Genomic DNA, 26501 nt, shown 5'->3' with positions numbered 1-26501 from the left:
CAGTGATAATATATTTTTATCATCTCGGGCAAAGCAGCCATATCCGTAAATCTTCATGTTCATATTTGCGTAAAGACCACTTGGATCTCGCGGAGTGATATGAAATGTTTGTTTATGCCTACGTTACTCTTTCAATGGAAGGAATTTTAGTTCATTTCATTTTTTTTCAAAATGAGCCTTCCTAAAATGAGGGTGCGGGCATTATTCGACGGCAGGGATTATTCGGTTAAATATGGTACTTTTTTTGTAGTTCTATGTTGAAAGGTAATATTTTTTTGTTTCTTATAGTCGAGTAGACGATTAAAATGTTGAATGAGTGAAAACTGTGCGATATCTCTTTCATATTTCTAATGAAGAGGACATTTTATGGGAGTATTAAATTAGTTATGATTTTACTGTGTATTCTTTTCAGTATTTTAACAAGGTCTGCAGGTATAATTTAAAGGCCACTAAGAATAAATTCACAGGTGAATCATTTCTTGCTGAAATACTTGAACCTCAACCTGATTCCCTATCATTTTAGTGAGAGTTTGTATGTTTAATACCTAGTTTAAGTGTCACTTGGTGCTTTTAGTAAGCCATTCACCTTGACTGTCAGAAGAGCAGTTAGGCCCTATGACCAATGCAGTTTTAAGCCAAATTGGATGAATTAAACTACTTATTCTTCTGGTGATGCTGCTACTTCTCTGCTACTCTGTGGAAAAATGATAATAATGTTGTTGATTTTATATCCCACCAACTAATTTTACGGTTTTCAGAAATGCAGGTTTATTGGAATTTTGTTCCATAGCAGTTCTTTTACATGGCAGTAAATCTACCAGAACAAGGTTGGTGTATTTGATCTCTTTCAAATACCACCAGACTTGGTTGGGATCGAATCCACCAACTTGGGCTTAGAAGGCCAGCCACTTAGTCTGTGGAAAGTAATATCTTACAAATGACACAATTTACATAGTAATAATTATATTTTTTATTGATTGTAAAGCCTAATTGTTTAAGCGCGTGCATTCCATGATGATGATGATGATGATGATGATGATAATTGAATGGCCTCAGGTACCGCATGCAAGCACTTTGATTTGACGCCGTCTAGGCTGTTTGCATGTCGGTCAGTTTTAATGTTCCATTTTACTCTGCTAGATGGTGGAGAAATATTTGTCTGTTGAGCTATCTATGGATGAATTTTAATTAATTTTATTGGGTTAACATCAAATTTGTCACCAGAGATCTTTTACATTCCAGCATTGTACGACCCAGAGTGCCAAATGGACTTTTTTCGCCCCTGAGAAATCTGAGTTTCCGGTCTTGAACCTGTGATCTTGGGATCCAGAGAACGACACTCTATCATTCATCCACAGAGGGAGTTTGAGAGTATGATTACCTCTGCAATCGGTTGGGATTTAAGAGTGCTATGAGAGAGGTCCATGACATTAGATTTATTGGTACATCATGGAATACCTTTTTGGCATTCTGGCACCTCTTAAAACCAAATGCAGGTAAATGAACCAGAACCAAATTAGTTGTTGCCACTAATTTTTCAATTTGGTTGCTAAAGTGATCCTTCAAGTTTTCTTTACAGTAGGTGTTATATAGTATTGACTTACAGAAATTTTAAGAGTATTATTGAGCTGCAAGTACAGTAATTATATATTCATATATAATTTTCACTTTATTTATTTATTTATTTATTTATTTATTTATTTATTTATATTGTGAACCACATGAATATTGTAAATAAAACATGGTTGTATGCTGACCTAAGAAACGTTTTTGTATCTATGTGGGGTTTCTATATTTCCAGTACTTGGATTAAGAGAATTATTCCATACCTTTGCTATTACATGACCCATCTCTGGAATTGATTTATGGGTATAAGTAATAAAAAGAACCCAATTAAATGCCAAAGAGGCATATTAAGTCAGGAGATACAAAATAATTTTAATGGTCAGTTCCTTTTTCTCTTTATTGTATAAACTACTAGTTTATGGTGAACACATTAACCAGTTTGAAATTAATACAACACACATTTTACCTCTGACATACATGCCCAGTGAGATGCATGTTTGATGATGATAATGATAATAAGCAGGAACATCAATTAATAGGCGATAATTGAAAGCCTTCCAACTGGCTTAGGAAGGGATAATCCTTGAGACTACAGTATTATATTCTGTAGCTAGTAATATCCAAAGAACTAAAATATTTAGAAATACATCTATTTAAAAAACCATGAATATTTAAGTTCCAGAAGATCTAAATTAAAAGGCACCAGAGAGCAACTTCTCAATTTTGACTTGTAATGACTCTGTGATATTCACCATTGTATAGTGAAATTAGATTTGTGTTGTAATACTTGTAAAGACTGTCCACATTTATGTAGTATCAAAGTCTTTCATACAGAGTTATTCATAGAAGTTGTTCACTTCGGAGGAAGCAGTATTCTGTTTTCTTCTACATCAATGAAATTGTTACCATACAAAATGTTAGGATTTTTACTTGACATCAGCTATGAATAAGACCATAAATAAACTATGTTGATATAAACATTATTACCAGTCATCAAGGAGAAAACAGACCGTCAATATCTCCAACAAATCTGAAGTGAAATAAACTTAGTTGAATAACCCAGTATACCGGGCTCAAAGATGTGTCTGAATTCACATGTTATCTTTAAAATGGAGTGACTGACTTGACTGACTTTTTTTATCATTGTAATTGCCACCATGAGTACTTGTTACTGGTTCATGTAATTAAATCTGTTTCTGTTCATATGTAAATACAGTGAGAGGCAAACCTAATGCATTGGAGAATTCACAGGCTGCAGCAGGTCCTGTTTGACTGACAGTCCATGTAACCTTGGCAAGGAGTGCCACAACATTATCCACTGGAATAATATATTTAATTGACAATTTATTTTGCCTGTACCATACAGCAGCTGTTTAAAACGTTCACCTTTTATATCCAAAAACAAGTCACAGAGGCACAGAAAGTTTTGGAAAACTTTCAATATTTTTGGCTTATACTACATATTACACTTGTGATCTTTTATTCCACAGCTGGAAAAGAGCTAGTGTTATTCCTGGTCACTTAGGGTCCCAGTTTTAATAATCATGGGCACTTAAGTGTGGCAAACATTTGGGTGGAGGCCAAGTCTGCAGCTGATGGAACAAAAGGCACGTGTGAGCTCTTGCGTTATCCTGCTGGAAGTACATGTATTGTCAGTAGGGGTTAATTTATAGAATCTTGAGAAATGTCACATTCTTATGCAAATAAGTCTACTTTTTGTACTCATTTCCATTCTGACTTGAATATTTTGAAGCATCTCATCCTTTAGAGCTTGTTTTTGGTATCTCGTGTTACCGTATCAGAAATGGATCCTGTTTCTCGCCACTTCATAAACAACCACTCCAGAGTACTTTTTTTATGACCAAGCGGCCTCTGCATAGCATCTGTGAATATTATGCAGCGGTTTTTCATGAGACTATTTTAAAAAGGTATGTCTCAGCAAGAAATATTCAGTGTCATGCGTGTCTCATTTTCATTGTAACATGCCTTATCTGCTTCCATACAAGCCCTCAGCTGGCTGAATAGAAAGTTTCTCTTTCCCTTAGGCAAATTCCCATGTCTAGCCTGGAGCTCCACAGCCCCTGGCAGTCATACAGGAACTCCTACAGCCTGTGAATTCCTCAGTGCATTAGGTTTGTCTCACTCTGTATATTAAAGTTATGATCAATTTTGTTTTGTCTTTTGGCATGTTAAAAGTTAGTGAAATTACAATTTATGTAACATTTTTGTGGTCCTGTTTTGTAGAAAATTTACTCATATTGTAAGCAATGTAAATTTGATAAAAATTCTTAACAGTGTTGAAATATTATTATATACAGTGTGGTTGGAAACCACATGAACTGAGTATATGAGTGTTAGAGAGTTGGTCATGCTGATAAATAATTTTAAAGAAATAATTTGGTATCTTGTGCCATTGTCATTTTATCAGCTGCTGAAGTTAGCCAGTCAGATCACTTTGTGGGTGAATTCAAATGGGGTTTGCGTGGCACTGTTGCTAAATTTGCATGTTGTTTAAAACCGGCATGAAAGCACCATTACATGTTATAAATCTCATGTTATGGTCCGTATTGAAATATACTTAGTCAAATAATAATACAGTTGAAGCTTGGATTGCGAGCATAATTCGTTCCGGCAACATGCTTGTAATCCAAAATGCTCATATATCAAAGCAAGTTTTCCCATAAGAAACAACTGAAACGCGGATGATTCGACCACAACACAAAAATATTTATTCGCATACCATTTCTGAATCAAAATATAACGTAAAACAGATTAAAGTGAACTTTTCCTTACAGTGGAGTCATTGTTGGTGTGAGGGAGACGAGAGATGACATGAGAAGAGTTACTGTATAACACGAATTTCACTAACGGAATCCCTGCTGTCTGTTGGCTCACTGGGATTGTTTTCTTTTCGTGCATCTTTAACGAGGAATCTGTCCAATGACTGTTGCTTTTGCCTCTTTGAGGATTTCATGAGAATGTGTCATTGCATTGTCATTGAACTGATTCATTGCTCGCACTGCTACAGCCTTATTTGGGTGGTGATTTTCTACAAAATTCTGCACCGTTTCCCACATTTTTCGCTTCTCCCGAATCTTAGTTGAAGTGAGAGATTCCATTGACTTTTCCTCCTCCTCTTCCCCGGACAAGATCTTCATAACCTCCTCCTGTTGTTCACGATGCAGGTCCATCAGTTCGTTGCCCGAATCTTAGTTGAAGTGAGAGATTCCATTGACTTTTCCTCCTCCTCTTCCCCGGACAAGATCTTCATAACCTCCTCCTGTTGTTCACGATGCAGGTCCATCAGTTCGTTGGTGGTCAGTTCCTGGCTATGTTCTTCCACCAGCTCTTGAATGTCGACGTCATTCACCTCCAGCCCCATAGTCTTCCCTATGGACACAATTTCATCGGCAATCGGCGGCTCATTGTCACCAACAATCCCCTCAAAGTCACGTCCAAGAACCAGTCAGGCCACACTTTTCCTCAAGAGGAAGTGAGAGTTATCTTGGTGACTCCATCCCAGGCTTTATCGATGATCTTCAGGCAGTTCACGATGGGGAAATGATTTCTCCCAAACTCTCGGAGGGTAAGGTTTGTTCCTTCAGTCACTTCGAAGCATCGCTGAAATAGTGCTTGAAGTTCGAAATGACTTGCTGATCCATAGGCTGGAGTAGTGGAGTAGTGTTGGGAGGAAGGAACTTAACCTTAACGAACTTGAATTCCTCCAGCAAGAGCATTGTCCATAACCAGCAAGACTTTGAGCGGCAGATTATTTTCTGAAAGGTATTTCTTCACTACAGGACCAAAGATCTCGTTATCCATTCAACAAACGAACAGGGGAGGGGAAAACGTAGGCACACGTGACGCTCGTATTGCGGAACCTCACTCGCTTATCAAGTTACAATTTATTCAAAATGTTTGCTCGTCTTGCAAAACGCTCGTAGACCAAGTTACTCGCATTCTGAGGTTTCACTGTACTAGATCATAAATTCCATCTGTTCAATACATAAGAGGTTTTTATTTAAATTTAAGAAATAGTTCTTAACATATTAAATATAGGGACATGTTTCACACATAATGAGGGTATCGGCAGCCTAAAAATCTCATACCTTAATTGAAATTTAACTACCACTAAGAGTGACTTTTATCCTAAATATTAAGCTATTATTAGCTCCTTATGCCATCTCCAGAATAAGAGACCATATTTACCAGATTTTCAATGCAGCAATTTACATATTCTTTTTTAACTTTTAACTAACTACTTGTTAACACATTTAAAAAACAAGACATTCGTAAAGATCTACAATAAGGACTGATTATAAGACTTTGTCATAAGAGTACTTATAACTACTATATTCTACTTGCTAGTCATTTTACACACATTTGTACCTCTTATTTATATTTTAGACCATAGTTAAAAACTACATATAAGAACAATCAGGATCCTGATCTTTCTTTCATATATGAGATTTTTAGGCTGATGATGCCCCCATTATGGGTGAAACATGTCCCTATATCTAATATGTTAAGAAGTATTTCTTAAATTTAAATTTTAAAAAACTCTTGTGTATTGAACAGGTGGAATTTATAATCTAGTATTATTATTTGAATGAAACCATCAGTCGAAGAATACAACGTTGCCAGGTATGGGGTTTGAACACAGACCTCCAAGCTCACTGCATTGCTCCAAAGCAAGTACACTACAGTGACACTCCAACGGTGTGTTTGTGTTTGATGCTGATTTCTTGCCATCGCTATCAAGCCGTTCTTAAGTCACGTGCAGATTTAGCAACAATGCTGTGCAAAGCTCATTTGAACTTGCTCGCCAAGCGATCAGATTGGCTAACTTCAGCAGCTGATAAAATGACAAAAGTGCGAGATATTAAATTATTTCTTTCAAATTATTTAACAGCATGACTAACTCTCTCACGCTCATATATCCGGTTCACGTTGTTTCTGACCACCCTATATGGTTTATTAGAAGAAACTACTAGATGTATCATACCTTATTCATACTTGACTTTATTACAATCCAGTTTTCCTAAGATGGAATGGTTTTTAAACGATTTGACCTTTGATTTCCAAGAGTCCTAAAATTTTAATTATACAGAGTGGTCAGAAACAACATGAGCTGGATATATCAGCATTAGAGGGTTAGTCATACTGATAATTTGAAATAAATCACTCAATATTATAATAATAATAATAATAATAATGTTTTAATGCAGCCAATGGCCATAAAACAAGAATACAATGACATATATACATCCACACCTGCTTAGTTCAGGCAGAGATCACTATTAGTCTTTCACAAATTCACTAATTGAGCACTTTCTCTCGGAGCATTCCTGTATATGATATCGCCCGCAGATTTGACCACAAAGCTTGCACACACACTGATCACTTGGGTCATGGAATTTCTTCTCTGAGCACAACTTAAAATGGAAACCATGGAGCGCCATTCTTGTAGCAATGTGGCGCAGCTGATAATTTGTACCCATCCACCTTCTGTCCATCATGGCCTCGGTAGTGTAGAAGGAATCCCAAATTTCCATTTTCTTGGCTTTCTGATCTTGTAGAAGCTTCTTGTATGCCACATTAACTGGCAGTATCAGCTCATCAGGTACGTTTCCCTCATTAGCTCATATACCAAACGCGATCGGGTTGTCTTTGATACTCCCAGGACCCTTTTGAGGTAGCGAGCCTTGATTTTCTCCAGTTGTTTATAAGTAAGGTACTCTCCTATGAGTTCAAGACCCTATGTCAGCACCAGTATTACCTTTGCCTTAAATAACTGCATAGCTGTCTCTACTGCAATAAGGGTAACATTCCCTATGTCGTTCATTGCTCTGATCGCAGCAACCATCCTGGATCTGATGTGTATTCGGAAGCAATGCCCACTTGTTTGCAGAGTTAGTCCTTGATAAGATATTTGAAATGATTTACTCTTCTTACATGTGATCCTCTACACATTATTTGGTCAGCCTCCGCGAATTTACCACCCTTCCTGAAAATCATAATTTCTGTTTTGTCCTCGTTTATGCAGATTTCATTTTCTTCTGCCCATTCCACGAGGAAATCCATAGTTCGTTGCAGTACATCGACGTTCTCTGAAGCAATTGCCATGTCATCTGTGTAGATATACATTTTCGCATTGGTATTTTCTTTTATCTTTACCCCTACATTGCATGTAAAGGCGTTAAACAAGATTGGGCTTAGTGGATCTCCTTGGAGGACCCCTATTTTCTGTGGTATCCACTCTGATACGTCTATCCCATCATCCATTTGTACATAATTTTCCGCTGATATATTTGATATAAGCATTGTCATGTTTGATCTTCCAGTCAATTTCTCCAGCTTCTTGATTTAGGATCCCCCTGTTCACTAAATCGAAAGCCTTCGAGTAGTTACAAATATCATGTAGAGTTTTCCTCCTGGTGTTTCCAACGTAGATTTGATGTGTCCTAGCAGATTTTCCATAGCCTCGGCCTTTTTTCTCAATGTCGATTTTTTTTTTTTGCCAAGTGTGTTGGCTTTCTTTTCTTCTTTAGTCTCGCATATGCTTGAGATGATCTTTGCGCTGACCGGGATGTGTTTTCTCACGACGACTTCGTCTGAGCAAACTTGTTTAGCTGGGCCAACTATCTTGAATCCCTTAGTAAGGATGAGATCTATAGTACTCCCTCCGTTTGGACAGACATACGTCCAGTCGGATTGTCGGTTAAGCAGCTTTAGACCTTGTGATTGCAGGAACTCCATAACTCCCTTTTTGCTTATCTATGGCACAGTTTAGATCACCTACTAATATAATTCTCTCATTTTTTTTTTTACCTTGTTCAACGCTATGCCGAGACTGTCAATAATATCCATTGCGGAGTATTCGGAGTTGAAATACGCTGCCAAAATTACACCAATCTTAGTCCGTACGACAGGCATGTCATCTTCTCCCATTAGCTGTTTACAGGGGGTGAGATGGGGTTTAACCAATACCAATACTACTCCTGATGGTCTTCCTCTTCCTCCGGGCATTTTTGCTGTTACCTCGTAGTGTAAAATCCTTGTATAATGATGCTATTATGTTCTATGATGAAGGTTTCTGTCAATATGCAGATATCGTACTTTACTATTATGTTCTTCGTCAGTAGATTCAGGGCACCTCTTAATCCTTTCAACATTCCAGTTCGTGATGTTAATAGCGTTGCTGCAAGCCTCTAAACTTCCAGGGTTGCCAAAAGAGCCGGCAGAACACACTAGAAGGCCAGAAGGAACTTTCGTGAACTCTCTCAAGATCAATCATTGGAATCCCTATTTTGAATGCTCTTGAACCGGGTTTCTCACTAACTATATCACAGTAAATTCTACCCTTCACTTTGTTTTCTCTTAGGTTATGTACAATATCGGCCTCGATGGTGTCTGGATCTAGTCTTCCTATTTATAACCAGGCATTTCTCTCCACCATTTTCAGTTTCGTAACTCTTTCTCTCGTACCTCGTACTGGTTTCTTCCATGAGTGTTCTTTGTGTTCAAGGGTTTCTTGTGTTATTCCTCTGGTATCTCTTAAGTTCCTGCGATTTGTTTCTCTTTGTTGGTCTTCTTTCCTTTTCTTTATTTTTTCATAAACGTTACTAGTACTTTCCTCCGGTTTGTCGTTTTCCTCCAGATCAATTATGTCCCTTTCATGGTCGTTTTCAATACGGTGTTTTCTCTTGTATGTAATTTCGTGGGATCCCTGTCTGAGCTAGTTTCCTTCTTTTCTTCCCTCTCTTTTTCTGAAGCTTTGGAGCTCATTTCTTCTTTTTTGTGCTGTGACTCTATTGCAGGTCCATCATTTCCCACACATGCCTTACATCCCATTTTCCCTCATTGATGTGGGGTTATAGTATCTATAATCATTGCTGAATGCGGATTCGGTGGTCCGATATTCGAAGATGATCCTGCCCCTTGTATTTCAGAAAGACTCTGAGCCTTACACTTAAGAAGATCTGCGAGTTTCAAATTCCTTCCGCAACGCATTGTGCATTTCTTTCCTTACTTGTTGCTCTAAGCTATTCTTCACGGAATCTATTATAGTTTGAATCCGTGTCGAAAGTTCATCTAGCAGTTCCTCTTCCATATTGATAGCCTTTATTTTTGATTTGCGTTTACTGCATAGCCAAGTTAGCATGCTGTGTCTTCTTTTGATTATATCAAATTCCCCTTTAGTCATTTCCGTGCAACCGAAGTGCTGCCATCTGTTACAAATCTCGCATTCGACAGCTTCGTCTCCATTGGCGACTTGCTTTTTGCAGATGTTGCACCGATCTGTTTCTGCTGAGGCTGTACACTTCTCTGACATGATGAAAGTCACCACCTCGTAACGATCCACCGGCCGTGTAATTTGAAGTTATGTAAAGTATAAAGTTGGCACTACACGCTATGATCAATTGTCACTTTACGCTCAAAATTCTGCTAACAATGAGATAAATATTGACCTTTCTTCCTTATGGCTTCCTGAATTTACATAGCGAAAATGTCGATGCTGTCCTTTAACAAATTGCACCTACACTTCCCTATATTTCACTCTTGCAAAAACATCACAACCACTTAAATCACTCAATATATTCGGAGCCGACTTTCACACTGTCAAAGGGCCGATCGAGTCAGCATCGCCAACTCAATTCAGTATCTCACATCGTCATTTTATCAGCTTCTGAAGTTAGCCAATCGGATCACTTCGCGGGCAAATCAAATGTGCTTTGTGAGGCGCTGTTGCTAAACCTGTATGTGGCTCAAGACCAGCATGAGCACCAGTCGAAGAATAAAACATGTCCAGAAGAGATGTTTGAAAACAGACTTCCGATCTGACAGGATCACGCCAAAACAAGTGCGCTGCGGTGACAATGGCTAAAACCAACAGGGTGTTTGTGTTTGATGCTGATTTCTCGGCATGGCTCTCAAGTCATTCTTAAGTCACATGCAGATTAGTAATACTGCCATGCAAAATCCACTTGAATTTGCCTGCAAAGTGATCTGATTGCTTCAGCAACTGACAAAATGAGAACGGTGTGAGACATAGAATTATTTCTTTCAAATTGTTTATCAGCATGACCAACCCTCTAACACTGATATACTCGGTTCACGTTGTTTCCGATCACCCTGTATACGTCAATGCTAGTAGACTTTTGGCAAGTTATTTCTGGGTACGATGTATTTATTGGATTATTGTTCTTAATAATTTTTAATAAATTATTATGTTAATTGTTCCATCTATTAATAGTCAGATATGTCTTCCTCACCTCCAGGAGCCTAATGATAGTTTGACAATTCAGCTACTGGTTGAGAAGAAGTGCCTTAAAGTCATTAATAACGGTTTTGAATTCTAGAGGCCTTGCACATCATTTTCTTTCTTTTACCAAAAACACATGCCATTGCCACAGTGTATAAATGTGTGAGGTAGGAAATTATGTGTCCAAATAGACTTCTTTTCAATTACACAGCTATTTGGCTAATTTCCTGTAAACTAGTAATAATGAAGGTTGGCACACTTCTGGTATTTTGAAGCTATATTTTGAGCGTGAATTGCTTAAATCATTACTGAGAGGAACCTTTCAGACAGTTGGTAATTAAGAAAGCTCAGTTGTCTTTGGATAGCACTACAGAGCCATCAACTTATTACCAGTTATTTTATGGATGATGACCCGGTCGAATGACTGGAAACAGGCTGTGGATTTTCATTTTCAATCATCTTTAGTTCCAGCAACACTCCAATATCATTTCATCTGTCAGTCATTAATCATTGCTGCAGAGGGGTGTGACAAGCTTCGGCAGCCGGCACAATTCTTGTCCTCACCACTATGTGTGGGCTTCATTCTTTCCATTCCTGACCTGGTTAAATGATTGGAAACAGGCTGTGGATTTTCATTTTATTGCTCATTTTTGAATTTTCATCAGTTTTGAGTCTGGAAACTTCTTTGAGTAAATTAAACACCTTGATCTATTCATTGCCAACACTATAGACTTTATACTTTGTGTCTATTACCTTAAAACCCATTAGCTATGATATATTTCGCACTGCTGCTTGTTTTCTCGTGGCAGAGTCTGTGTGACCCATCATCTTCCATTCTTAACAAAGGGCTCCTGTAATTCATTTATACCCAGCTTCCTTTCTGTCTTGATCGTTGCATTCAGAAATACATTAAAACCTCGTTAAGGCATTTCTGCATGGAACAAGGAAAGAAAACGTGTTAAGCAAGAATACACAAAAACTATCCAGCAGGGATATGTAAGACTTGATATGTTTTATTCAACATGAGTACATTTTATGTCTTGTACATGTGGGTACAATGAAAGCTATATCTACCACTTCTAAAAATGAGAGGAGAGTATTAAAAGGTGTGAAAAACACCGAACAACAAATATGAAAAATATTTGTAGAATAAACGTACCAACATATCGGTATTATCGCAGTTTGTAAAAGGCATAGTGATGGCATTTATTGACATTGAGAAGGCTTATGACAGTGTGCCCAGACAGTTGATATGGGACACATTAAGGAAAAAACAAGTTAACAAAGTGGAAGTGCAAATGATAAAAGCTATGTACAAAAATTGTGCGTTAGTAATGTGAAGACTAGTATAGGAAAAACAAAATGGTTTAAAGTTGAAACTGGTCTCTGATAGGGAAGTGTACTCTCCTCCATAGCATTCATCATAGTCATGGATGGAATTCATAAGAACATTAAACAGAGATTGGGAAGACAGGCAACAAAAGCCATGTTGTTTGCAGATGATATAGTGATATGGGATGAGGATGAAATGGAAGTGCAAAAACAAGTATATGTATGGAATCAAGAGATAGAAAAATTTGGGATGAAAGTAAGCACAGAGAAAAGTAAAACAACAGTGATGATGACAAGGGGAGGGAAGGAAGAGGAAAGACAAAACTGAATGGTAAAAATCTGGAAGTGGTTAAAAGTTTCAAGTACGTTGGAAGCGTGATCATAGAAGATGGAAAGATTACCAAGGAAATTGGAAAAAAAAAAAATACAAAAAGCAAACAGCTTCGACCAGAGTGTAAGTGGTATTTTGTGGAATCAAGATGTCCCAAAGAAATGTAAGAAAGTATTATATTCAACCTATTATGAACCCATACTAATCTATGCAGTTGGATCGTGGACTACAACAAAACGAGAGGAGAGTAGAATACAGGCAGCAGAGATGAAATTCCTACGAGGTATCGAGGGCAAGACCAGAAAGGATAGAATTAGAAATGAAGAGATAAGGATGAGGACAGGAATCTTGAAACTTCAAGACAGGATAGAAACAACAAAGGTAAAGTGGTATGGGCATATGATGAAAAAGGGAGAAGAGAGTGTGCCAAAAAAAAAAAGCTTTTTCAGGGAAGTTAACAGGAAAGAGACCACAAGGAAGACCCCAAAAGAGGTGGACAGATTCAGTGTGGGAGTGCATAGAGAAGATGTACTTAATTTTTTAAGCGATGGAGGTCCTCGATTCAACAACCCGACCTGGGAAGCAGGAAATGGGTTATTAAATATTGTTTTCTGGTCGCACACCACTTCGAGCCTAAATTATTCGGAGGTTACACTCGGCCATGTGCAAGAAAATGACTGACCGTCATTTTGAATATGGCAAAATTTCAACCAACTCGAAGGTGCAACATTTTTTGCTATCTCTGCATGCTAAAAGATGCATATGCCTGTCCACTTCCTGAAGGATTTTAATTTTGTCTTCATTACTAAGCAATTTCATGTCTATCACAAGACAAATATGCACCATGCTAGTCAGCTTCACAGGATTATGTTCCTAATCCGTAGGTAGGCTATTATGCGACAAATATTTGCTATCCTTCACTGTATCATTCAATGCAGAGTAAATTTTGAACTGATCTAATGTGAAATACAAGCACAAACAGGCTCACTGGTTTATTCAGCTATCTCGCTGTTAGCCTTCAAGCAAAATAGAACATTCCTGAGGTTAACTTACCCTGTGAAGTTTAGGAAAACATGCCTTTTCCCATTATTGTGCAACTTCCCCTGACCTGCCTCCAGAGACGAGGGTTCTTATCGGTATTGTAAATGATGTTCCTTTCACAAGGGCTGACAAAGAACATTTTCAGGACAAGGAACAATGTGATTGTACTAACTGGTAATAGCAAAAATTAGGGATGCAATAAGTGAGGTATTTTTATATAGATTTAATACGATGGGAATTGGGATTTCAAATTAATGACGTGTGTATATATATACTCAGACACCCACACGCACCCCTTGGTGTTGTTCGACAAGAGTAGGCTATGTGCCAGCACTGGGTTTTACCCTCTCCCTTCCTAATCTATATATATAAAAGAACATGTCCTGACTGACTAACCGATTCATCATCGCCGAGCCAAAACTACTGGACATAACGAAATGAAATTTTGAGGACACATTTATATTACAATGTAGGTACTCACTAAGGGAGGATTTTTGGATATTCCATCGCTAAGGGGGGGTGAAAAAAGGGGGGCATTGAATTTTTAAAACTAGTGTATCTATGTCTCAAAACATTAAAAGCTTACAGATGTAAAAATTGGTATTTAAAATTTCCATTAAAAATAAAGGAACACATATTTTTTGGTTTTTAGGAAAATCCCACTAGGAGCGGTAAAAAAGGGTGGAATGCCTTTAATGAGGACACTTATATCTCAGAAACTGAAGATATTACAGACCTGAAAATTGGTATTTGGAATCTCCTTTAAAAATAAAGAACCGGGCGAGTTGGCCGTGCGCGTAGAGGAGCGTGGCTGTGAGCTTGCATCCGGGAGATAGTAGGTTCGAATTCCACTATCGGCAGCCCTGAAGATGGTTTTCCGTGGTTTCCCATTTTCACACCAGGCAAATGCTGGGGCTGTACCTTAATTAAGGCCACGGCCACTTCCTTCCAACTCCTAGGCCTTTCCTATCCCATCGTCGCCATAAGACCTATCTGTGTCGGTGCGACGTAAAGCCCATAGCAAAAATAAAAAATAAAGAGAGACATATTTTTGTCTTTGTTTTCGGAAAATCCAATTAATGGGGGTTAAACAGGAGTGACAAATGGGGTGAATTTTTCGAAAGACTCTATCTACAGTATATCTCAGAAATGTAAAATGTTACAGACTTAAAAAATGGTTTTTGGAATCTGTAAAAGTAAAGAAATATAGGCGATTTGTTTTCGGAAACTCCACTTAAGGGGAATTAAAAAGGGGGTGAAATTTTAAAATGGGCATGTCTACAGTATATCTCAAAAACTTAACATGTTACAGAAGTGAAAAATTGTATTTTTTATCTCTATTAAAATAAAGAAACGTATTTTTTGTTTTCAGAAAAACCACTTGGGTAAAAATGACTGAAAATGGAGTTGAATTCTTTTTATTAGGATACTGATATCTCAAAAATTGAAGATGTTACAGACGTGAAATTTGGTATTTGGAATCTCTATCAAAAATAAAGAAATACATATTTTTTGTTTTCGGAAATCCACTTAAAGGGGGGCGGGGGGGGGGGGTAGAATTGAAAAATGATTTGAATTATTTGTATGAAGATACTATTATCTCAAAAACTAAAGATGTTGCAGATGTGAAAATTGGTATTTGGAATCTACTTTAAAAGTAAAGAAACACATATTCCTTCGATTTCGGAAAATTCAATGAAGGGGGGTGAAGGATTTGATAAATTAATTGAATTAATTGTATGAGGATACTTACATCTAATAAAAACTTAAGTTGTTACAGACATGAAAATTGGTATTTGGATCTCCTTTAAAAACAAAGAAAAACACATTTTTGGGGGAAAGTCATCTTGGGGGGCGGGGGTGAAAAGGAGTTAATTCCTTTTATGAGGAGACATATCTCAAAAACTGAAGATGAACAATCATGATAATTGGTATTTAGAAGATCCTTTACTAATAAAGAAACATATATTTTCCCCCTGGAGAATTCACTTAATGGGGGGGGGGGGTGAAAGGAAGTGAAAAAAGTTAATTCTTTTTATGGGGTAACTTATATCTCAAAACTGAAGGAAACAGACGTGAACAGTGGTATTTGGAATATCCTTTAAGCATAAAGAAATGCACCTTCTTTCTTTGGGGGGGAAATCAACTTAACGGCAGTAGAGTGGAAAATGAGTTGAGACCAATTGATTTTACTGTTCATAATGTACTTGATTCTGATCATAAACCGATAATTTTTAATCTTTGCTGGGTTCGTTTTTAAGAGCCATCTTTTCCTTTAAAGAACTTAAAGTTAGATTACAGTAGATTCTCCTGGCACATAAATACAAATTTAAACACATTTGAAATAAACGATAGGAATGAAATTGACCGTGCAGTTGTTCACCTCTATAATAAGGTCAATAATGCACAGAAGTATATCATTCGTATCGCTAGAAATCCTGCGCACTTGCCTACGCGTGACAATGGTGCTGGTCACATTGTCAGCAGATATAATTTACTGCCAAGTAGCGGTCTTGCATCTTGCTGCGGTGTCCAGAACAATAATAATCTAAATTCAACTAATATCACCCACCCTAATAATAATAATAATATCGTCGCCATAAGACTTGTTGTGTTGGTGCGACGTAAAGCAAATAGCAAAAAAAAAATATATATATATTTTCTGGACCGTCGTCAAAATGTGCAGACCGCACTGGGAACGAGTCCTGACCGGGTAATGACTATGAATGCAGTCCGGCTGAAGCTTCAGTACCACAATGGCACCCAAGACGACACCACGCCGGATCTCCTCATGGATTTGTCCATATTAAAAATGCTTATAGAAAAGGTGGCGAAAATTTAGGGACCTAACTGACCGGGCGGAATACCTGGAGCTAGCCTGAGAAGTACGAAATCGATTGCTGGAAAGAAAGATTGTAGAATGGGAGGAACTTGGCCATCAGATTGCGAATTTTGGTGGATTATATATAAAATGTTAAGCATTCAATTATAAATTTCAGTATAATACCATAGCGAAGCACAGGTTTCTTACTAGTGTTGTGTATATCACTTCATTCATTTTATCTGATTACCTCCTGTGATGAGTTGACGTCAAGAAAGGGATCTGGTCTTAAAATACTGTACAAAGATTCATACCGAACAATATAGAGAAATGGCATATGGGTTTGACACACACGTACTGTACTTACTCAAATCTAATGCTGCATACTTTATTTCAGCCAGATATAGTCTCCAAATTGGGACACATTAGAAACTATGGTACAGGAGATTTATACGCAAACTTAAAAATTATTTTTAATTTTCTGTGTTTTCTTCTGCTCTGTTTGGGTTACCTTGTTTCTCGTCATTCCTCATTTCTACTTTAAGTGCTTTCATATATTGTTTTACCACTGTTACTGCATTTTTGATAATAAAAGGTTCATTTGACTTGTAAATTTGAATTCATTAAGAGATAAATGGCAAAAAGTGCAGAATTTTATTTGAAGCTATTTTCAAACAGAAGGTATAATTTATACAGGAAAGCATGGAAATATATAGGCCGAAAGAGAATTTGATATAGCAGAGAGCATCATCGATCAACATAAAGTGGTGATATTGCTTCTAAAGCTACGAGAAAGAAGTTCTCTGGTCGATGAAAAAGAGACATATTGAAATTGACAAAGAGGTTTTGACATTCATGCGGGAAAGAAGGAAATCAAGTTCGTAACATGAACTCATTGTCATATTTATTTAGAAGATATGTACAAAATTGTGCATTACATAGTCGTGTATAAGATTAAGCAGAAGTCAGAGATACATCAGTTACTACAAAAGTCTATGATAGACTTACACATCTCCTGCATCTCAATACGTTATCAGTCACAAATTTGATTTTACGAAGTTCATATATACAGTCTGTTACTGGATCATGGTAAAATTTCAATTTGAATAGCTTACGGTGGTACCCTTGTACTGCCATTGAGTTCATAAATTGACGAAGCACTTGGTTAGTACTAGTCCGAGATCTGTTCATCATTGCCTCTGTGATGATGATGATGATGATGATGATGATCACATGAAGTTGTAAAATAGTGTCTCAGATTACAGAGGAGTTTCATTAATAACACCAGGCCAGCACCAGCGATACCAAGTGTTCTTAGGAATCAATATTGGCAGCAACAGTCCACACTGTCTGACTGGAATTGGCCAACAGAAGGAACTCCAGTACATACTTTGCAATCTTGGCCCTGGAAGACCTTAAATAGGATAAGGACTGGAATGCATAGAACTAAGTCTACACTCAAAAGATGAGGTTATACAAAGAATGCCAACTGCAGCTGCAGAGCAATCCAAACTGCAATGTGTAAACCCAACTTGAAGACTTAATTACAGTCAGTTATAAAGCTATTATGGCTGCTTCATATTGGAGCACTTTCAACATTTGAGGATACTTGGATACAATCATCGTCATCATTGCCTCTGTAGTGTAAAATTTAGGCCAAATTTCCTCCCTCTTTTCTTCCACTCTTCAGCGTTTAGGTACAGTACCTATATTGTAATAGTGGGAAGTCCAAAAATGGAACTTGCATGCAGTTAAGTTGAATTCTGCACTTGCTTTGCAACCATAGGCAAATGTTATTATTTTAATTTCAAGGGTGTGCATTAGATTCAAGTAAACACAGTACATAAGATTTATTTAATACTGAAAATAATAATATAATAATTTTGTGTGGCTATTTCTAGCTGAGTGCAGCCCTTGTAAGGCAGACCCTCCGATGAGGGTGGGTGGCATCTGCCATGGGTAGGTAACTGCATGTTATTGTGGTGGAGGATAGTGTTATTTGTGGTGTGTGTGTGAGTTGCAGGGATGTTGGGGACAGTACAAACACCCAGCCCCCAGGCCATTGGAATTAACCAATAAAGGTTCAAATCCCCAACCCGGCCGGGAATCGAATCCGGGACCCTCTGAACCGAAGGCCAGTACGCTGACCATTCAGCCAATGAGTCGGACATACTAAAAATAAATATTATGGAATAATCTGTCAGTATCCAAGAGTATTGGACCTCCTTAATTAATGTTCAGATTGACTTTTAAAACAGCTAACAAGATCAACAATCAAGGAGCAGGAAATTTCTCTAAAAACTTTCTCTAGATTGTGATGGCTGTGTGATCTATGATTGCAAGGTTTAAAGTTATGTAAACTGCACATTTTCCTCCTTGGTTTATGCTAGGATCTCCCTTATTAAAAGTAAACCAGAAAATATACATTTCATTAACTACAGCTACTAGAACACATAACATATTTTACTATACCACAGTCTGGCAATTGCATGTAAACATTTGGGAATGTATGTCATGCACAAGAATGTGGGCTTGAAACATGACACAGTCAATTGGCACTTGAGACGAGTATTATACGAAGTTCCTGTGTCAGTAGACTTACAGGTACATTGAAAAAAACAATTTTCAGGGCAAAATTTACCACTGTTTCTCTTAAAATGTATAACAATTTATTTATAACAACGCTCTCTTGGTATTATAAAAGGCCAACCCTAGACGAGCTTATTACATATTTCTCTGAAGAACGAATCGCGTTTAAACCAATCAATCGGGCAGAATTAAATACGAATCAACCAGCCATCCCTCCACTTAACCGTCCTCAATTTTCATTCCAAGAGGTCACTAGCAGCCAAATTAAAAAAGTACTATACTCTATTAAATCTAAAGCAGTAGGAGTAGATGACATCCCTATGCATTTCATAGATAATATGATAGGCGATATCCTCCCGATTATCACACATACATTCAATTACTGTCTTAGAAATGGAACTTTCCCTGCACTCTGGAAACAAGCTAATGTCATCCCAGTGCCCAAGATAAACGATCCTAAACTGACCTCTGACTATCGCCCAGTTTCTATTCTTCCAGCGCTTTCTAAGGCTTTGGAAAGACTGGTGTACGAGCAAGTATTGGAATATTTAAATAACTATTCTCTCCTTGACCCATTACAATCGGACTTTAAGAAAGGGTACAGCACTGCCACGGCTCTCCTTAAAGTGACAGACGACATCAGACTAGCTATGGAACAACGACAAGTTACAGTTCTAATGCTACTGGATTTCAGTGGTGCATTTGATACAATAGACTTACAGCTACTAATTAAGAAAATGGAATCTTACTTGTTTGACTCTTTAGAACTGAAATTTTTTACGTCATATTTGAAAGATCGGAGGCAGTGGGTGATAACTCGCGAAAGAAATTCAGAATGGCGTACAAGGAAAGTTTGCACGCCACAAGGTAGTATTTTAGGACCGTTGCTTTTTACATTGTATATCAGTGACATTTCTTCTCTAAAAACATGTAATTATCACCTATATGTCCGACTCGTTGGCTGAACGGTCAGCGTACTGGCCTTCGGTTCAGAGGGTCCCGGGTTCGATTCCCGGCCGGGTCGGGGATTTTAACCTTAATTGGTTAATTCCAATGGCACGGGGGCTGGGTGTATGTGCTGTCTTCATCATCATTTCATCCTCATCACGACGCGCAGGTCACCTACGGGTGTTGAATAGAAAGACCTGCACCTGGCGAGCCGAACTTGTCTTCGGACACTCCCGGCACTAAAAGCCATACGCCATTTCATTTCATCACCTATATGCTGATGATCTCCAAATTTATTACCATTGCAGCTTAAGCGAATTACCAAATGCAGTAAAATGCATAAATGATGACATGAAAAACTCAGTGAATATGCTCTCGCAAGCAGACTTCTCATAAATCCATCAAAATCGCAAGCTATCATTGTCGGTTCCCAGAAGCTCCTACACAAGATCAAAGATTCAATCATTCCTCCTCTACAAATAAATAATAGCACAATCATGTACAGTAAAACAGTGAGAAATCTTGGGGTGACTATGACTGAAACTCTAAATTGGACAGAACATATCAAAAACGTAAGTCAGAAGGTGTTTAATTAAATAAAGATATTGTACCACTAAATATGTGGCAAAGATTAACACAGACCCTAATTCTTCCTATCCTTGACTACTGTGATGTTATCTTGGTAGACGCTACTAAAGAACAAACTAGGAAACTGCAGCGTATTATGAATTGTTGCCTTAGATTCATTTTTAACCTAGGGTATGATGTGCATATTACTTCTTACTATCAAGCACTGCACTGGTTAAAACCTGTTAAGAGACGTGAATATCATATACTTGTCTTAATACACGAACTCCTGCATAGTAACTCCCCCCAGTATATTTCATCTAAACTTCACTTCCTCTCTTCCTTCCATAACCGTAACACTCGCTCGGGCTCCACTTTAGCTATTCCTCTTCACCACTCTTCTGTGTATAATAATTCTTTTACTGTAACCTGTTCCAGGCTTTGGAATTCCCCGCCAGTAAGTGTCAGGGGCATTGACTCTTTCCTCAAATTTAAAATATCTTGCTGAGACTTCCTGTTGAGAGTTACTGATTGAAGTGTATATTGTGTGCGTGTGATTGGTAATTGTAAAATTAAAAATTGTTTCTGTTAGTTTTATATAATGTAAACGTAAGGGTAGTTGATAAGTGTGTACATTGTAAGGGTGTGTGCAAGTGTCTGTGCGAGATAGAAAAGAGGACTGAATCAATGGGCTAATAAGCTGCATATTGTGTGGGTGTGTAACTTAGGCTTAATTTAGGAAATAGTATAAGTAGTATAATTAGTAATAGGCAACCTTAATATTATTTGTTGTATTGTGGTTAGGTATAAGAGAGGGCCGTGTGCCCTAACTGTGCCACATGAAAGAAGCCATAATAAATTAAATAAATAAATGAAGAAAGGGCAGCCAGTCAGAAAGAATCAAGACATTTTGGGAGAGGAGGAAGATGTTGAAAGCTAAATTCCCAGTTAATTCTTTGAAGACTTAGATGTATATGGTTTGAAAGTGCTCCAATGTGGTCATAAAATATGTAAATAAATAATAATTGAAAGACCTATAAAGAAAATAATGAAGCTGTTCATTGCATTAACGTCATGTGGTGTCAATGAAGAATATCCTTAGAATTGCCATATAATCTTACGTGATAATCATTTGTATATTTGATTTTTAAGGATGGTGGTTGTTTGAGTCATCAGTCCATAGACTGGTCTGATGCAGCACTCCATGCCACCCTATCCTGTGCTAACCTTTTCATTTCTATATAACTTACATCGTATATCTGCTCTAATCTGCTTGTCATATTCATACCTTGGTCTACCCCTACCGTTCTTACCACCTACACTTCCTTCAAAAACCAGCTGAACAAGTCCTGGGTGTCTTAATGTGTGTCCTATCATTCTCTCTCTTTTTCTCGTCAAATTTAGCCAAATTGATGTCCTCTCACCAATTCAGTTCAGTATCTCCTCATTCGTGATTCGATCTATCCATCTAACGTTCAGCATTCTTCTATAACATCACATTTCAAAAGCTTCTATTCTCTTTCTTTCTGAGCTAGTTATTGTCCATGTTTCACTTCCAAACAATGCCACGCTCCAGATTAAAGTTTTCAGAAACCTCTTTCTAATTCTTATATCAATGTTTGAAGTGAGGAAATTTCTTTTCTTAAGAAAGCTTTTCCTTGCTTGTGGTAGTCTGCATTTTATGTCCTCCTTACTTCTGCCATCGTTAGTTATTTTACTACTCGAGAAACAATATTCATATACTTCCTTTAAGACTTCATTTCCTGCATCACCTGCCTTCGTTCATCTGCACTCCATTACTTTTATTTTGGACTTATTTATTTTCATCTTGTACTCCCTACCCAAGATTTTGTCCATACCATTCAGCAGCTTCTCAAGATTTTCTGCAGTCTCAGATAAAATAACAGTATCATTGGTAAATCTCAAGGTTTTGATTTCCTCTCCTTGGATTGTGATTCACTTTCCAAAATCCTCTTTGATTTCCTTTACTGCCTGTTCTATGTAAACAATGAAAAGGAGAGGGGGGACAAGCTGCAGCCTTGCCTCACTCCTTTCTGGATTGCTGCTTCTTTTTCAAAGCCCTCGATTCTTATCATTGCAGACTGATTTTTATACAGATTATAGATAATTCTTCGTTCTCGGTATCTGATCCCAATAACCTTCAGGATCTTAAATAGATTGGTCAAATCAACATTATCGAATGCCGTTTCTAGATCTACGAACGCCATGTACGTGGGCTTGTCCATAATTTGATCCTCTAAGAACAGACGTGAAGTCAGGATTGCTTCACGTGTTCCTACATTTCTTCTGAAGCCAAATTGATCTTCTCCCAACTCAGCTTCAACTTGTCTTTGCATTCTTCTGTAAATAATACATGTTCAAATTTTGCAGGCATGAGATACTAAACTAATGGTGCAGTAGCTTGCACACTTGTCAGCACCGGCTTTCTTGAGAATTGGTATAACATCATTCTGCCGAAAATCGGATGGCACTTCTCCTGTCTCATACATCTTACACACTAAATGGAATAATCTTGCCATGCTGGTTTCTCCTAAGGCAGTCTGTAATTCAGAGGGAATGTCATCAATTCCAGGTGCGTTGTTCTTACCAAATACAGTAGAGACAATACACGACACTCTGCGAGATATCAAGGGACAGCGATTAGAGCTCTGTGTAACGGAGTCACCTGGAGTTAATGATTCTGTCATAAGAGCATGTGTATTTGTTTGTGAAGTTTTTGGCGATATGTATGCATTTGCAGTAAGCTGACATAAGTACATGGTAGCGTGTGTTATTCCTTTACATCTCCTCTCAACATGAGTGGAAAGATATGGGCTGTGTTTGGCTACAATAACTATGAAGTGCAGAAGGATTCGTGGTCTTTCTTCTGTTTCTCTTGTGACAAAAAAATGTAAGTAAATATTGTGTTTGCATACATAGTCTTCAAGTGACACAAGACTAGTACTTCCTAAACTTCTGATATGTGCGACCCATATTTTAACTGGCTTAAAATATAATAAACTTATTTTATTGCATAGTGCAGCAGTTAACCTTCAATACCGATGTGGTGTTGTAGGTGCAATCTGTGGGTTTTGATTTAGTTCAGGAAAATGCATGTGTATATGTGTGTGACTGCTTGTATTCCAAGTTACCCCATTTGGAATGCCGTAATACATTGTCAAGCACTGAAGAAAATATGGTTGACTTAAGAAATGTACATAATTTGTAGAAACAAAATGATGATGCAAATTTGCTTTATCCTAATATAATGGCAAGTATTGCTTGTAGGGAAACTTTGAATGTTTTGAATGTTTTTGAGGCTAAATTTATAGATTTTCTTTCTGTTTAGTAGGCTTCAAGTTGAGAGGAAAATTGTCCAGGTCTTAAATGTTAATTCAATGATTCGCGTGTAAGGAATGTGCCGATATTTTTATTGACGAGTGTTTTAATGTGATGATACAATGTTTTTTAAAGAGAAAAAGACAAAAGTAGCCATAAAAGTTCAGGCGGGAATGCTAAAGCTAAAAAAAGTAATGCATAAATGAAAGACCAAACCCTTTCACAGCAGTCCATTTCACACGTTGATTATATGTTTAATTTCAGTCTTTAAATAATAACCTGTTAAATAATTCTTCATTCGTTTATCCAGAATTGCTTTACCAACTTTGAAGTTAATATCTTAATGACACTTTCTTTCTAGACGTAATTTATTTATCCATTTCTGTATATACTTTTCCACTGATATTTGAATTTAGCGCAAATTTCCAGGTTATGCCACTAGGAGTGCCACTTGCAAATTGTCTCCCACTTTAACAAGGCTAAATCCGGAAGTGTCACGTATTGTCTCCACTGTATTTGTTCTTACTTAGGTCTCTCACAGCTCTGTCAAACTCTGACCTCAAAATTGGGTCTCCCATTTCATCAGCATCAACAGCCTCTTCTTGTTCCAGAACCCTTTCATCTACTTCTTTACATTGATACAACTGTTGGATATGTTCCTGCCATCTTTCTGCTTTGTCTTCTTTCCCTAGAAGTGGCTTTCCATCTGAGCTCTTAATATTCATACACCTAGATTTCCTTTCTCCAAAGCTTTCCTTGATTTTCCTGTATGCAGCATCTACCTTTCCTAGGACCATACAACCTTCGACATCCGTCCACTTCTCCTTCAGTCATTCTTCCTTACCTACCTTGCACTTTCTATCCACTTCATTCTTTAATCGCCGCTATTCTTTTCTGCCCTCTTCATTTCTAGCATTCTTGTATTTTCGTCGTTCATCAATCAGGTCTAGTAACTCTTTGAGTTATCCACTGATTCTTAGTTGATCTTTTCTTCCTTCCTAACATTTCTTCAGCAGCCCTACTGACTTCATTTTTCATGACTATCCACTCTTCCTCTATTGTGTTTCCTTCAGCCTTTTCATTTAGTCCTTGCACAACATGTTCCTTGAAACAATCCCTCACACTCTTTTCTTTCAACTTGTCTAGATCCCATCTCCTTACATTCCTTCCTTTCTTCAATTTCTTCAACTTCAGATGGCATTTCATGACCAAGAAGTTGTGGTCAGAGTCAACATCTGCTCCTGGGAAAGTTTTTCAATCCAACACCTGGTTCCTGAATGTCTGTCTAATCATAATGAAATCTATTTGATACCTTCCAGTATCTCCAGGTCTCGTCCACGTATACAGCCGTCGTTTGTGGTGTTTGACCAAAGTATTGGCAAGGACTAAATTATGATCAGTGCAGAATGCAACCAGCCGACTTCCTCTTTTGTTCCTTTGTCTCAATCCGAATTCTCCTATTGTATTACCTTACCTTACCTTACCTTGGCCTATCACTGCATTCCAGTTTCCCATCACAATTAGATTCTCGTCACCTTTTGCATATTGTAATAAATCTTCTATCTCTTCATTCATTCTTGTGATTTCCTCATCATCTGCTGAACTGGTAGGCATATAGACCTGCACTATTGTGGTGGGCATTCGTTAGATGTCTATCTTCACTATGCTGGTCGTAGTAGCTTACCCGCTGCCCTATTTTCTTATTCATTATTAAACCAACTCCTGCATGTCCCCTGTTTGATTTTGTGTTGATAATTTGGTGGTCGCCTGACCAAAAATCCTGTTCTTCCTGCCAACGTACTTCACTTATACCAACTACATCTAACTTTAGTCTATCCATCTCCCTTTTCAGATTCTCTAACCTACCACAACGATTCAAACTTCTAACATTACACGCTGCGACTCGCAGAATGACAGTATCCATCTTCCTGATGATCGCCCCCTCTCGTGTTGTCTCCAACCGGAGATCCGAATGGGGGACTAGTTTACCTCCAGAATATTTTACCCAGGAGGAAGCCATCATCAGTACATCATTGATACAGAGAGAGCTGCATGTCTTCAAGAGTTAGTTACGGCTGTAGTTTCCCATTGCTTTCAGCCGTGTAGCAGTATCAACACAGCTAAGCCATGTTGAGTATTATTACAAGGCCATATCAGTTAATCATGTAGACTGTAGCCCTTGCAACTTCCGAAAGGCTGCTACCCCCCTTTCGATGAACCATTTGTTAATCTAGTCTCTCAACAGATACCTATCCGATACGGTTGCACCTGCGGCTCGGCTATCTGCTTCATTGCGACACACAAGCCTCCCCACTGCAGCAAGGTCGCATGGTTCGGAGGGGAGGTTTAAGGGTATGTAGTGGTATTTATTCTCAATGCTTAATATGATAAGAGTGGTAAAGGTACATATTTCCAATATACAGTAAAACCTGCATTACCCATTCTAATGCCCGGGAAGGGGTGAACGATTAATAAAAAGAAAAAATGGACAATCTGTATTACTAATTTTAATGGACTTTAAAGTACTGTACATAAAATACATACCGTATAACCTTAAAATGCAGTGCATGAAACCTCTTTACCGAGCTCGATAGCTGCAGTCGCTTAATTGCGGCCAGTATCCAGTATTCGGGAGATAGTAGGTTCGAACCCCATTATCGGCAGCCCTGAAGATGGTTTTCCATGGTTTCCCATTTTCACAC

At 37.8% G+C, this 26501-nt stretch overlaps 1 protein-coding gene across 2 annotated transcripts in view; it reads left to right on the top strand.

The window, feature by feature from the left end:
- The window catches only part of unc-45 (unc-45 myosin chaperone), a 30750-nt gene extending 5043 nt beyond the window's left edge, over nt 1-25707 (top strand). Inside the window, exons 2-3 of one of the 2 annotated variants that reach the window (XR_011019099.1) lie at nt 1243-1496; nt 25652-25707. The gene's annotated coding sequence lies outside the window, so the exon portion shown is untranslated. Of the gene's footprint in view, nt 1-1242; nt 4745-25651 lie in introns of those variants that run through there. The other variant, XM_068230722.1, reaches the window with a different exon arrangement.
- The last annotated feature ends 794 nt before the right edge of the window (nt 25708-26501 follow it).

The sequence above is a fragment of the Anabrus simplex genome, chromosome 1, assembly GCF_040414725.1.
Source record: "Anabrus simplex isolate iqAnaSimp1 chromosome 1, ASM4041472v1, whole genome shotgun sequence".
NCBI lineage: Eukaryota > Metazoa > Arthropoda > Insecta > Orthoptera > Tettigoniidae > Anabrus > Anabrus simplex.
Note: the sequence above shows the minus strand (reverse complement) of the source record. Positions and strands in the feature narration are given on the sequence as shown.